Here is a 16,378-nt window from a genome sequence, read left to right as displayed (position 1 = left end):
GTGAGTTCGAGCCCCGCGTCAGGCTCTGGGCTGATGGCTCGGAGCCTGGAGCCTGTTTCCGATTCTGTGTCTCCCTCTCTCTCTGACCCTCCCCCGTTCATGCTCTGTCTCTCTCTGTCCCAAAAATAAATAAAAAACGTTGAAAAAAAAATTAAAAAGGTAAAACTAGAACCACCCTACGACCCAGCAATTGCACTACTGGGTGTTTGCTTGAAGAAAACAAAATCATGAATCTGAAAAGGCACACACAGCCCTATGTTCACTGCAGCATTATTTACAGCAGCCAAGACACGGAAGCAGCCTAAGTGTCCACTGATGGATGAGTGGATAAAGATGTGGTGTGTGCACACAGCGGAGCATTACTGAGCCACAAAGAGAAGGAAATCCTGCCATTTGTGACCACATGGATGGACCCTGAGGGCATTATGGTAAGTGAAATAAGTCAGGGAAGACAAATACTCCATGATTTCACTTCTATGTGGAATCTAAAAACCAAAACAAATGAGCAAACAAACCAAAACAAAGTAAAACTCACAGATACAGAGAACAGACTGGTGATTATCAGTGGGGAGGAGGCCGGGGAGGGGATAAAGTGGGTGAAGGGGGTCAAGCATATGGTGACGGGAGGTGATCAGACTCCCTACGCGGATCACTTCGTAGGGCGTACAAAAACCGAATTATTATGTCGTACGCCTGAAACTGATAGAATGTTGTATGCCGCTTTTACCTCAATAAAAAACATATTAGCACACAGAATTCAGCCATTGCATTCCTAGGCACTTATCCCAGAGAAAGGGAGACTTCAGCTCACACAAAAATCTATACATTAATGTTTATGGCAGCTTTATTTATAATAGCCCCAAACTGGAAACAACCCAGATGTCCTTCAAACTTGAGTTGCCACTCACATCTAGGAGCTTCAGGTGGTGATAAATTGCCCACAGGGAACTTAGTATCTTTTTTCAAAATATCAGATATTTTAAATATATTCTTTTGAAAAAATAATAGTTTTCAAAAAATTATAAAAAGGATCTCCTATAAAATATATAGTTACTATTAAAAATATTCTTTTTTCAATAAACATGTTTTAATGTTTATTTATTTTGAAAGAGAGAGCATGCATGAGCAGGGGAGGGGCAGAAAGAGAGAATCCCAAGCAGGCTCCACACTGTCAGTGCATAGCTTGACTCGGGGCTCAAACCCACAAACCGTGAGATCGTGACATGAGCCGAAATCAAGTCAGATGCTCAACCGACCTAGCCACCCAGGTGTGCCTATATTCACTATTAAAAATATTCTTAAGAAGACTCTCTTGACTAGAAGAATTCATTTATTATATTCATCAAAATTCTACAGTATTATGAAAATTACTAGTTTATCAAACACAACCTCCACATAATTAATATTTACATAACATATAAAGTATTGGAGATTCGTTTACCTAATGAATACAAGTTGTAAGAACTAATGCTACATATTTTTACTTAAAATGTTCTTCCCCCAATAACACATGAGCTATATTTAGCGCTCAATAACTAAGATTTCAGTGCCAATCTTACTCATTACTTCAAAGACATTTAGTGACCACCCATCATCTGGTGGACACTGAGCTCATTTCTGGGATAAAATGTTGAAACATCTCAAAGAGCACACAGTAGAAGGAAGGCAATCAGCATAGCAAGAGAATGAGTGATACTACAGCTTAAGCTGAGAATATCTGGGAACGCACATCTCTAATGAAACTACCTTCAATTAAGACGTGAGAATAGACAAACAGACCAAGGGCACAGAACGGAGAGCCCAGAAGCAGATCCACGCATCTGTCAAAATTCCTGTATGAAAAAGGCACTGCAAATTACCAAAAGTTATTCCAACAGTTTATAGTAACAACAGTTGTAACCAGCAGTTTCCCAGATGGAGAGTAATCGATCTCTACCTAACACCAACATAACCACAAGATTCCAGGGGTGTTGCAGACCCAACATGAAAAAGCAAAACCCTAACACTACTCAGAGAATTAGAGTATCGTTAGGATCTCCATGTAGAAAAAGGTTCCTTAAACAAGACACAAAGCGTAAAATGATAAAGAAGAGACTACAAAGTTAATGACACTAACACAGAAAACACCTGTGAGTCAAATTCGTTGACTACAACATAAAACACCAAACACACACTGAGAGAAGATACTTATGTAAGTGAACAAAACACCAGTATCTGTAATATATATAGAAAATCTACAAATTAGTAAGAAAAGACAAACCACTCCATTGAAAATGGGCAAAAGAGGTAAACAGGCAAGTCACTGAAGAAACCAAAAAAAACCCCCAAATATTAAACCATAATCAGATACCAATTCACACACATCAGCCTGGCGGAGAGTAAGATGTGTGGGAGCACCAGAAGCAGTGGGCACCGTAGCAGCGAGCACTCTCCCAGGCTGCAGGTGAGGGTGTGGGCTCGCCCCCCGCCCCACCCGAGAGGGCTTGGTGATGTCAGGAGAGTGGCAGCCAGCACCCCTGCGGCCAGGCAACAGGACTGAGGTGCAGGAGAAATCTTGGCACGTGTTCAGAACATGCATCACAGCGCTGCTTTTTTTTTTTTTTTTTTTTTTTTTTTTTTTTTTTTTTTTTTTTTAGCATTGTTTCTAACTGCAGAAAAGTGATCCAGTACACTTATATGAGAAATACTATATAGTAGCCAAGGTAAATGGACAGGTGCTACTTCTGCCAATGTGGATAGATCTCAAAAATGTGTTGAATGGAAACAGCAAGCTATGTAAGTATAATACGATACCATTTATATAAAGCTTATATTATATAGGGATACTTACAGACACATACATGTACGTATACATACATCTATTATTTAAGTGTGTGTGTGTGTGTGTGTGTGCATGTGTGTGCCGTGCAGACATTACACTGGATGGAAAAAACACTAACTTTGGGGTAGAAGAGGAAATGGACTTGAGAAAAGGGCAGCAGGAGCTTTAAACGTTCCCGGTAACATTTAAGCTCTTAGGCTGGACAACGGACACACAAGATGTTCCTTATATTGGCTGCACACCTTTTTCATAGGGAGAGGGGCATCCAACTGAGCTTCGGGAGTGGGAGGCTGTCGAAGAAGGCTTCGTGATGACATGTTCCCTGAGCTGCGGCCAGAGGAGCAGGCAGTGACCAGGCAAAGAAGGCCGGGCTGGAGGAAGACGTGTTCAGGGACCGAGGGGCAGAAAAGGGATCTAAACAGAGGTAAAAGTAGCCTGAAGGCAAGGGAAAGCAAGAGGGGTCAAGGAATCACAAATTATTTAAAGCATTAACCATAACACAACAAAAGCTTAATCTGTCTCCAACTCGGTTCCATACGAAAAAGCTAGCACAAGCATGCTAACACCGTATCGGGCACACAGGGAAAAAAATAAAGAAACTAACGGGGAAAGACTGACAAAGGGACCAGAGCTAAATGACACCTGGTTCTAACATTTCCAAACAAGACATTTTAAAACCATAAATTCAAACAACTTTTAACAGCTGACCTGGAAGAAGACGGAGGACTCAGGGTACAAAAGAATTCACAAAAATACAACGTATGAGGTCAGATAGTTTGAATTACAAAAGGCTGATAAACTCTGAGCCAGTACACGGGTGGCATAGCAGTGAAATGAGGACGCTGACAAAAACTGGCCTTGTCGGCACAGAAATGTTAGAAGGGACGTCTGAAGCCACGGCTGATAGGAGGTCTGGGAAGATGAGAAATGCTAAGATGTGGCCCCTGACAAGTGCAGTAAGGACAAAGGTCCTCAGCACCTTCCCAGGAGGAGGCCTTCGTAAAAAACACGATAGGTCCAAGAGAGACACACAAAACCCTAGAGCAGCGGAGGCAAAGGAAGGCGAGAATTAAGACAAAATGCCACCCGACCGGCCCATGGCCAGGACGGAGAGCACAACAGCACAGTGTGGGGAAGAGGCCGGCCTACCCTGTTAGCACGTGGCAATCCTGATGATGATCCCAACACGCATAACTGTAGACGCTGGGACACAGCTCAAGACTGGATCACACCCCCAGTGGTTCACTCAGCAAGTACTCGGTATCCACCACATTCCAGGTACGGAGCCAGGCGTGGGGCATGGCGGCAAAAGAGGCAGAAAAAGCTCCTGTTGCTATGGAACCTACCATCTAACGGGGTAAACAGAAGCACCGAAATCCCCTAATGAGCATGACGACAAGTGCAAGGACTGTCCGGGAGAACACGAGACTGAGGTTCCGGTAAAGCAAGGCCTGAGGAGCGAACTGCTCAGTGCCAAGAGGGCACGAGAATGAGGGTTTGAGGTGGATGAAAGTTACCAGACGGGGCTTGTCCTTCCACTAAAGATGCACACAGTTGTAAAGAAAGTGCTCCCACCTAACAAGAAAGCTGAGAAACATAATCCATAAAGTCATGCCTTTCCTGACCCAGGAGAGAGCTGAATATTCAGCAGAGAACTGATCGCTGTGTACATGTGACGAAACTACCAAAGGCTAGGAAATGTCACGCAGAGGGAGTACACAACAGCACAGGGCCAGAATAGCTGCTGCCTCCACCAGCCTTTCTCAGAAAACTCAGAATTCATGGGCAAATAGGTAGGATACTCAGGAATGTCCTTCCTCAGGAGTGGGGAATAATTAGCTGCTAGATGCCTAACAAATCATAAAAGCAAGACCAGAAAGGATCAGACTTTTTCCAGGTAGCTTAACTTGTCCATAACAAAGCTCAGGAATATTTACAAGAATACAAAAAGGTCCATCACCCAACAATGAAAAATCTAGGCAAAGATTACCAGGCATACAAAAAAAAGCAGAAAAAATGAACTCATAATGAGAATAATCATCTATTGAAACTAACATTTAATGGACACAGATGTTGAAATTATAGACAAAGACATTAAAAATATATAAAATATAAAAAAATATATTTTCCAATATATTGAAAAAACCAAGCAGAGATATGGATGGCATAAAAAATATCCAAACTGAATTTCTAGAAATGAAAACTATAATGTTTAGTATAAAAAATATACTCATTGAGATTAACAATATATTTGGCATGACAAAAGAAAAGATTAGTGAATTACAGGACACAGTAAAAGAAACTTCCCAAATTTAAACAGGAAAAAAATTTTAAAAAAAGAAGAAGAAAAATGAGTTTCAGTGAGCTGTGGGGCAAATTCAAGTGATCTAAGATATGTAATTACATCTGGAGTTTCAAAAAAAGAAGAGAAGGGACATAAAAAGTATGTGAGTATGTAATACCAATGATATTCCAATTTGATTTAAAAAAAACACTATATTGGGGCACCTGGGTGGCTCAGTCGGTTAAGCGTCCGACTTCGGCTCAGGTCACGATCTCGCAGTATGTGAGTTCGAGCCCCACGTCGGGCTCTGTGCTGACTGCTCAGAGCCTGGAGCCTGTTACAGATTCTGGTCTCCCTCTCTCTCTGACCCTCCCCCGTTCATGCTCTGTCTCTCTGTCTCAAAAATAAATAAACGTTAAAAAAAAAATTAAAAAAAACACTATAGGGGCACCTGGGTGGTTCAGTTGGTTAAGCATTCAACTTCCACTCAGGTCATGATCTCACGGTTCGTGGGTTCGAGCCCCACGTTGGGCTCTGTGCCGACAGCTCAAAGCCTGGAGCCTGCTTCTGATTCTGTGTTTCCCTCTCTCTCTGCCCCTTCCTTGCTCACACTCTGTCTTTCTCTTTCAAAAATAAATAAACATTAAAAAAAACACTATAAATCCACAGATCAAGAAACTCAACTGAATCCCAGAGAAACATGAAACAATTACTCCAAGGTACACCATAATTAAATTTCTCAAAACTAGTGATTAAGAGAAAAAGCTAAACACAACCACAAAACAAGGCACATTATGTGTAGAGAAACAAAGACAGTGATGATACACATTTCTTAGAAACAATGTGAGAAGAGAGTAAAGGAACATCTTCAAAACACTGAAAGAAACAATTTTCAACTGAGAACTTTATACCCCCCCCACACATACCTTCAAAAACAAAGGTGAAGTAAAGGCATTTTCAGACCTACAAGTGCTGAAAGGGTTCATCAACAGCTGACCCAACTATAAGAAATGCAAATGCATTTCTTATTCGCATGACACCAAATGAGTCATATATCTAAATGTGAAACCAGAAACTAAAACTTCTAGAAGGAAATGGGGTAAAATCTTGATCTTGGTTTAGGCAAAGATTTATGAGATGCAACAGTGAACACATGATCCATACAAAAATACACTGAAAAATCAGAGTTTGTTAAAATGTAAAACTTCTGTTCTTCAAAAGACAGTGTCCAAAGAATGAAAAGACAAAGCACAGACTGAAAATAATTTGCAAAGTATGTATCTGAGAATGGCTTCATATCTGGAATATATAAAGAACCTTCAAAACTCAATGATAAGAAAGTCACAATCCCTAAAAGACATGCAGAGGATTTCACTAGATGCTTCTTGAACAAGAAAAATAAATGCCAAATAAACACATGGGAGACTGGTTAACATCCAGTCATTAGGGCCAGGCGATTAAAATCACATTGACACACCACCATTTGAGAATGGCTGAAATCAAGCAGACTGACCGTGCCGAGTCCTGGAGGGACATGAAGGAAACAGAACTCTCACATGGCTGGTGGGAACGGGAAATGGTGCCACCACTTTGGAAAACATTCTGGCAGGCAGTTTCTTACAAAGTAAAACAGACACCTACCATATGACCCAGCTGTCCCACCCCTCCAAGAGAAAAGAAACTCTATGTCCACACAAGGACTATACACGAGTGTGCATAGTAATAACCCAAACTAGATAAGAACTTAAAACCGGAAACAGCTCAAATCTTGATCAACAGGTGAATGTACAAACTAGTGCTCAGATTCGATGAAATACTACTCAGCAAGAAAAAGGGATGAGCTACTGAAATACAGAATAACATGGCTGATCTCAAAAGAATGCAGAGTGAAAGAAACCACCAGACGAAAAAGAATATAGACCATGTGACTCCACTTATATAAATGTCCAGAAAATGCAAACTAATCTATAGTAACAAAAAGCAAGCCAGCAGTTGCCTGAGGACATGGGTGAAGGTCGGGATGGGAGGAGGGGAAATTACAAAGGGACACGAGGGTACTTTTGGGGGTCATGGATACGGTCATTGGATGTGTTGATCGTGATGGTGCTTTCACGGTCATATACATACATCAAAACTTATCAAATTGTTTGTAATATGTGAAATTTGTTGTACGCCAACTACACCTAAGTAAAGCTGTTAAAAGATGGAGGTCCATTCCTGGTAAGATACCGTAAGCACACTGCTACTGAATACATCTGCAGAGCTTGGACAGGATGCATAGGGCAGCAATTTGAAGGTTTGATAAATTAATAGCTGCAGGCAGACTGGAGAAGCAGATCAGAATTTGAAGCCCTACCCAATAGGCAATAAAGTCATCATTTCTTCTTCTTGGTCCCAGTCATAGGGCCAGTGGCATGAAGTGAGCAGCAGAATAAGATTATAAAAGCCTCCAGTTTTGGCTGAAGGGAGTGCCAAAGAACCGGAAATTAACTAGGGAGACCACGGAGAAGGAGGACCGTGGGAAAAGGACACCATAGCATTACTTATAAACCACTGGGTTCAGCCTCAAGCTGCACACGTGTAGATATCATCCTCAACAGTATAGCAAAGACTTTGAGAACTGAACCAACAGATAAACCATGGCTGGATCCCCAGGCTGGCCCCTGCATGGCCGTTATCGGGACTATGTGGATAGCACTGCAAAGGTCTTGGAAACTGAACACACACTGATATCACAGCTCATGGAAAGCAGGTCACAACTCTCAACCTGAACCTGCCCAGGGTGAATGCCTGTGAAACAAAAATATGAACCTTTCAATGGGATTTCTAAACAAGACCAAGACTCATCAGACAGCCTTCAAAATGTCTGGGATACAACCAAAAATTACCGGACGTGAAGAAACAGGAAAATCTCAGATCACGTGTGAAAAGACCATCAAAACACACCAATAACAAGATGATGCAGATGTTGGCATTACCTGACAGGGACTTCAAAGCAGCTATTACAAAAATGTTCTAACATATTTATCATATATATTACTGATACTGAAGGTAATCAATTCAATCAACCCTTCTCAAACAGTTCTTAAACCATAACCTATAATGCTTCACGAAACGTTAAGGCATGGGAAAGACAAAAACATTTTACATTCTCCTATTATCAGAAAGAACATGAAGCAGAACACAAAATGGGTGGTGAGGCATTTCAGCGGGCAGTTGGTAACAAGGACTCTCTCACAGGAGCTGTGTGTGGTGAGAAACTCACTCTCTGGAAATGGTAAAAAATAGTTATAATCTGATTTATTACTTTTTTTCCCCCAAGATTTTACCTTTATGTAATCTCTATACCCAACATGGGGTTCAAACTCACATCCCTGAGATCAAGAGTCACATGCTTCACCGACTGAGCCAGCTGGGCACCCGAATCTGATTTTTAAAAAACATTAAGTGTACTCTGTGCACTTTAAACCAAAGAATATAATTCAAGCTCTCGCCATTTTGGGGCACCATCATGTAGGTTACATGGTGTCTGGTTAAATAATACACAGCTGGGTTCAGATCTATATGTGGAAAAAAGGAAAGCACAGAGGTTCCATAAGAAAACAGGTGAGTCTTTAAATAACCGTGCAGCTGACGAAAGCCCTTCTAAGAGGACCCTTCAGTACAGAGAAGAGTCACCACAGAAGATCCTGGTTGGGATTCTCTGTCTCCCTCTCTCTGCCTCTTCCCCCTCCTTCTCTGTCTCTCTCTCTCAAAATAAATACACCGACACTAAAAAAAATAAAAACGTAATATCCTTTGACCCAGTACTTCTATACCTGATGATCTACCCCACAAGAATACAAGTAGCAACACACCAGGACGTGTGTGCACAATGCTAACTGCAGCTTTACTTCTAGAAGGCGAGAATGGGATGCGAGGCGCATGTCCACCAGCACAGTGGCGGCAGGAAGCATACTAGCCACAGTGAAGCAGGACTTTGTCAGATGACCTGCTGGGCTTCCACCAGCTACTACTGGGAGAAAATCAAGAGGTAGAAAAAAGGGAATTCTAATTCTGGAAAATAAGCAATGACAGGGTCACTGCATGCCTCTGCACGTATGTGTATAGTTACACGAGTCTGTATGAGATTTTACTAGAAGTCTAGAGGGAAATAAGGATGTGCACCAGCTAGGGTGCCAGCACAGGCTACTACGGGCATAAGGATGGAGGCAGTGCTGGGCTTGGGTGTGGCGAGGGAGTGTCTATGACAAACACAGCCAGACGACGTAAGCTGATGTAATCCCGTATGTGTAAATATGCGTGCCTGTGGGCATAAAGACATAAATACCAAACGCCCGATGGTGGCTGGCGGGGCTGTGGAGCTTCGGGTGACGTTTACTTCATTATTTGTATTTTCATTTATTTGAATTCTTTAGAATTATCATATATTGTTTGCACACTAAAAAGCCATTTTAAGTACAGCAAACAGTATATATTTAAAAAGAAATAAAGGGCAAAAGAAAATGGAGAAAAATAACTCAGCATTTTAAAAAGGTTTGATTTTTATTCTATAAAGAAAATTTCTATACCTCTAGGAAAATATACCACCTCCAGACACATGGGCAAATGGTGTGAACAGACAATTCGGAGAAGAATAATCACTTTATATCATCAGCCTCACTTCCATGTTAAAGGACTAGGAATCCAAAAATCAAGTCAGGAAATAGTAACCATAATGAAACTCCTTGTGTTGGCAAGGATGTAGGAGACCAAGCATTTCACCTGTTGTTTGATGGGAACGTAAAACAACTTTTTCCAGAGGACAACTTAGCAAAGTAAAGCCCTAAAAATGAGCATGTACTTGGACTCGGGGGTTCCTTCTCTAGGAATGTATGTGATGGAAAATCATCAGAAAAATGTACCCAAAACATAGATGCAAGTGTGCTCATGGCATCTCTGTATGAAGTAATTACAACTGAAAACAATCTGAACCGGCACCGGGGACAGCCAGGAAGGGGAGTGCCAGGCGGCTGCTGCAATGGCCATGTGGATTCCAGTTAAAGGTAGTGGCCTGATGCACACATTATGTTGATAACTTCTCTTTCCAAAACTTCAGGTGAAATAACGGAAAGCAAATAAGTAAAACAAGAGCGTCACTGAAAACCTGGGTGGAGTGCCGCCCACAAACCAGAGACACTGGAGATTTCTGGAAGAGGATGGAGCACTGAAACAGATTAATCTGCCAATGTAATAGAAAATCGGAACTTACAAGCCTGTGCGGGCAAAAGCCAACGACCCCCGTAAGCAGCGCGCTTTCCCAGTACAATTCCTCAATCACTCTTGGATCGGCAGCGGCAGCGAAGAGCAAGGTGCGGCGGGCACCTGCTCTCAGAGGAGACTCTAGCGTCGGCCGGGCGAAGACCACAGCAGAGGTCTCTAAAGTGGAGGGTCCAAAGAAAGACCCTCCTAGGTGGGTGTGAAGCCCAGCGAGCAGGGGGTCCTGAGCCGGGCCTCCGCTCCTCTGGGGTGCGAGCCCGCCCAGCCCCGCATGGCCACCCGCCGTGAGCGCTGCATGCATGTCGCGAGGGGAAAGGGAAGTGCTGAAATGTCCACACTATTTGAACGCCTTTATCATGAACATCCATTTAGATGTATATATATTTTATGATGCACATTTAAATAATTAATGTATTTAATTCATATATCTAAATAATTCAGGTGTTTAAATCTAAATGCAGATTCAGGTCAGTGTTAGTGTATGATATCAAGGTATCGTAAATAAAATTAAAAAGTATAAAAGAACAGTGTGGTTTTATTTTGGTAGAAAAAGAGTATTTTATAAACATGTCTATTTAGCAAAAAGTCAGTAAGGATAGACACCAAAATGTTAAGCACCATTCATTCTGTATGGTGGAGTAATAGGTGACTTTAATTAGTTTTTTGTTTTTGTTTTTTACATTTCTGTACTTTAGGAACTGTTCTGCAATGACAAATTAGTAATAAATCATCTTTAATTCAAAAATATAAAGCCATTTAAAAAGCTAACTGCTTTGAGTGTTATTAAAGCTCCATCATAAATTCAAGGGCATTTATAGCTTTTTCATCAGAGACAGTCTTCAACAACAACAAAGAAATGGAGGAGGTCATCAGAGCATCAGATCTTTCAACACATTTCTGGACATGAGAAGCCACCATCCCATATAAATCTGAACACAAGGAAGGGGGCGGTGGGAACCAGGTGTCCTTTTGCCCTCAGCACCCACACGCATGGCTCTCTGGATGGAAAGGACTCCTCCCTGACTCGACACTTCGTGACAGTGGGGACCGTGTGTTCCCAAAACATAGTAGGTGCTAAGTAAGTATCAGCTGAGTGAATAAAGAGAGTAACACATCTATCGACACCAGATCCCGTTAGAAAGGGAAAGTACACAGGCAAACACTCGTATAGGCACAAACTCAGCTCCAAGGCACGGAGACTGGTGTCTAAGGAGGAAAGCTCACTTACCGAGCGCCTCGCTGAAAGTCTTCCACTCACAGTTCCTGTCTGCTGCCACGTACAGGAAATGGAGCCCTTTATCAGTCAAGAAGAATCAGTTTCAGCTCTGACAATACCACGTGAAGTCAAGAGCACACTGACCCTTCAGTCTGCCTGCCTACAGCACACAACACTCACTGCTCTCCTCCAGGAGTCCACAGGCCACTGGCCCCAAACCTCCAACTCGGAATGGGCCCTTGATGTCAGCAAACTGTGGACAAACAGGAGGTTCCCCCTAACCCGTGCAGAAACTGCACCAGGACATGTGGGTCTCTGTGTCCCTGAAAGCCCTGTGCACGGGGAGAGGAGGGCCATGTACCACGGGGACTCAGCGTGGATCAAGGAGGGCCGTGCGGCCCAGACGGGGGCTGACACTTGCTGAGCAGCCTTGGACCATCACAGAGCGCCTCCGCCCGCGGGCTGCTCAGGGTGAACGAGAACAACAGTGTCTCCCCGAAGTGAGCCCAGGACAGAGGTGCAGTGTCCGGTGGGAACATGGTGGTCAGCCCTACAGCTTCCGCATAAATGCAGTTCGTGAGCTGAAGGCATGTCAACTTGGGCGATAAAGAGACCTGAGTGATAACAAAACCATGGTTCACAGTTCAAGAATATTTGGTTATTTATTGCTAACTAAAATTTCAAGGAGTCTGTGTGTGTCCGAACCCATGCGGAAACCGTATTCCTAATCACAGTATCCCTTTCGGCTTCAGTTACCTTTTTCATGCGAGCTGGTAATCCATCCACAAAGGCTGACTTGGTCTTGTGAACCTGGGTCACAAAAGACAAAAGTAATCATGTTCTCGCTGAAGTACCCGAATAGGACCGAGCATCAGAGCAGTGTTTCCCAGGGTGCTGGGCATGTGCCACTCTCGTGTCGGCACTAGTGACTCCGGGAGGCCCTGCAGAGGCCTGATGTGGTACCAGAATTAAAGGACAGTGACCCACAGAGAAAGACGACGCCCTACTCCTTTTCCGGAATCATTCTTTTCACAGAAATGTCGCAGACATAAGTGGAGCGTTCTGAGTACCCACCCTCCCGCGTCCCTTATGGTACCCTTAGTTCTCTTCCAGTAGTTCCTTCCCTTTGAGGAGAAAGGGTCGTTTGGCGCTGTGACCAAGTCCTCTAAGCTGCCACCCCACAGGAGGGCAGCAGGCCACAGGCTCAGCGAATGACAGACTGCGGTGGCCAAAGTTACGGATGTGGGTCACGCACACCAGAGAATACAGGGCAGGGGACGCGCGGGCAGCTGAGGAGGAAGGGGGCGCATCAGTGAACAAGGCGGCCAAGGTGCTCAGACTGCTGTGAACCGCGCCAGGCCCTGGAGAGAGCCTCCCGCACCCCACACTGGCAGAGTCCAGTCCACCAGGAAACCCCCTGAGGACAACACACGTCCCCTTCCTGTCCGCACGCTCTTCTTCCAGCAGGCTGGCCGTGGGCTCGGCCAGGCCTGTGCGGGCACAGGCGGGCTCAAACAAGCCCTGTTCCTTGCAGAGCTCTGCCAGGGCCACTTCCGTGACTTTGGGTTTCTCTTATCAGACACAGGGCCCTCTGTCCCCTCCATCACCAACTCACTTCCGTAGAAAGGTAACTTACCCGCCTATATTCCAAAATTATCTTGGGTAATGGATGAAGATCTTGCAGGGCATTTAACTGAAAAAGGAGAAGAAATGTCACCAATGTAATTCCCTCATTTAATTTTAACATCTTGAACACATTTTCAGCTGGAGAAAGTCCTAATAATAAAGGGTCTGCATTGACTATATTTTCCAAAATGAAGATTCATAATAAACTCAGTTTTATCAAATGTCTAAATCTAAATCCCTTACAAAATCATTGTTGTCCATATGGGAGCTGAAGGCACTTCACACAAGCTTGGAAATAAGATTTCTCCTGAGATTTAAATTCATGAAATCTAAATCTAGGGTATGTAAAATACCACATAGGAAAGTAAATTAAGAAAATGCCTACAAACTTGTAACTCAATAGTTTAGGAGCACCCAACATTTCCATCACAGTTATCTGGGCATAATGTCAGGGAGGTAACACCAGAAGAGGATTATGGATTTTAAAACTAATTTTAAAAGGTCAAAATATTACACACAGGACAATACAAGATCATAAGAATATGGTTTGTTCAGTTTCACAAAGTGAACACACTTGGGTGCTACTACCTAGATGAAACACTCGAGATTCACCCCCAGCTCCTGCCCCTCCCCCACAGGTAACCAGCATCCTGACCTCCACCATCAAGGCCACTTTTCCCAGTTTTTGAACATCATATCAATGGAATAGAATGGGCACTCTTTGTGTGTGGCTTTTGTTTTAAGGTTCATCTATACATTGTCTGAAGCAGCATTTCATTTACTTATACTCCTGCATTCAATTGTTTTGAGTGGAGGACAATTATATTTTAGCCTTGATGGACATCAGCGGGTTGTTTATGAGCTATGATGAACAGTGCTGCTGTGAACATTCTGGTGATGGGTTTTGGTTACCATATGTCCACAGCTGTGTTGCATATAAACACAGAGAGGAATGGAATTGAAGGGCCAACTGTAGCAGAGGGAACACCAGCCAGTTCTCCAAAGTCAAGGCACCAATTTTTACCTCATCAGCAACATGTAAACATTCCAACTGCTCCACATCTTTGCCAACACATGTTGCCCTAGGCCTTAATTTTGGCCATTCTGGTAAATGTGAAGTGATATCACACAGTAGTTCTAATGTATATTTCCCCAATGACTAATAAAGCTGGACAGTATTCACATATTTATTGACTAATTATGTATCTTCTTTCATTAAACCCCTGTTCATGTCTTTTGCCCATTTAAAAAATTGGTTTGTGTGTCCTTTTTTTTTTTTTTTTTTTTTTGATTTGTAGGAATTTGTTATTCTGGATAGGGTTTTCTTTAGCCAGTTATACTTATTGGAAATATCTTCTATCCCTCTGCGACTTGCTTTTTTTTTACTTGTTTAATGACATCTCTTCATAAACAGAGGTTTACTATTGTGCAATTTATCAATCTTTTCCTTTATGGTTGATACATTTTGTGTCCTGTTTAAGAACGTTTACCTACCTCAAGGTCTGAGGATATTCCCTTATGGTATCTTCTATAGTCTTGATTGTCTTGCTTTTTATATTTATATATACAATTCACTTGGAATTTATTTTTGTGGGATGTAGTGAGGTGTCCTCACTCATTGCTTTGCAGAGCCATCCTCTCGGACACTGTGTGTTTCATACCCACGTGTGGTCTCCCCATCCTGGGTCCATTGGTCTATTTGTTTATGTTCGAATCAACAGGACACTGCCCTACTTAGACCCCAGTAATCCCTATTGATTTAGGATTAATCTTTTATTATTTTTTTTTAAATGTTTATTTTTGAGAGAGAGACAGAGAGAGAGGGAGACAGAATCCAAAGTAGTGTCCAGGCTCTGAGCTGTCAGCACAGAGCCCGACGCTGGGCTTAAACTCACGAACCATGAGATGATGACCTTAGTCAAAGCTAGATGCTTAACTGACTGAGCCATCCAGGCGCCCCGATTTAGGATTAGTCTTGATGTCCAACAAACTAAGATCCTCCAGATCTTCTCAAGATCACCTTGGCTCTTAGTGTTTTGCATTTCCATGTAAATTTGGGAATCAGTTTGCCAGTTTCTACAAAAAAACTCTTGGTAGCGTTTTAATTAAGGTTGTTCTGAATCTATAAATCAGGTGTGCGGGGGAACTGATGATATAAGTCTAACGTAATAGTGTAAGGCACAGAGCTGCATCACTGTCTGTTTGAATAAAGACTAAGGACACAGGAGCCTTGGTTAACCACAGAATCAGAAACTGGAGAGCCAGCACTGGGGTTGTGGGAGTAGGCACTGCCCAGGCGGAGGCACCCTACCTCAGCATAATCCAGAATTATTGTTGTCTTAGAAAAGCTATCCCTCGGGGGATGAAAGTATTATGAAAACACTTAGCCAAGAAAATTGCTTAAGATCAACTGACTCTCCTTATCCTGATACCTTACCCACAAAATAACTTTCTAACCACAGTCTCCCTGTATATCTCTACTTGAGCTGTCTGAGAACACTTGAAAAGAATGAAGTATTTGATCTCCTAAAACTTTGGACAAAGCCCCACCAGCGCTGGTTGGAGATCAGAGGCAGCGCCGCAGCCACCCGCCACCCCGGGAGCTTTATCACACACTCCCTGCGTTGGCTCCTGACAGAGCATTCTTCTCAGCTCCCTTCTCTCAGCAGCCACCCCGTAGCCTCTTGCTGGCACCTCCTCTTTCCCTGACCTCTAAACATCAGTTCCCAGTGTTCGGTTCTGTGGTTATCAATGTTGGCCGGCTCATGAGAATCAGTCAGGGGGCTTCAAAGACGTGGCTGGGCCTGGGCTGTCCAGCCCACGACAAGATTCTGTGGGTCAGCCATCAACCTGGGCATGACGGTTTTTCCAAAGCTCCGACCAGGGTAGGGGACCACCATCCCAGGGTAACTTCAGTAAATATCAGCTGAGCACTTCCAAGTATGCATCTCCAGCATGAGACTACACCCACCCAACTGCTCACGTGGTATCTCCGTCTCGAGTGTCTTGTGAACAACTCTGTCTTAACACACCAGAGGGTGAATGTTGGACTCCCCCAGTAAGCTGTTCCTCTCCCAGTTTTCTCCGAGTAGTGGCCATCTCTATCTGCTCATGGGCACAACTAAGAAAACCAGGAGCTACGCCCACAGTCTTCTGTTGACACTCACATGGA

Source organism: Panthera tigris, chromosome B1 (assembly GCF_018350195.1).
Source record: "Panthera tigris isolate Pti1 chromosome B1, P.tigris_Pti1_mat1.1, whole genome shotgun sequence".
In the NCBI taxonomy this organism is placed as follows: Eukaryota; Metazoa; Chordata; class Mammalia; order Carnivora; family Felidae; genus Panthera; species Panthera tigris.
This window is presented reverse-complemented; position numbering follows the sequence as displayed.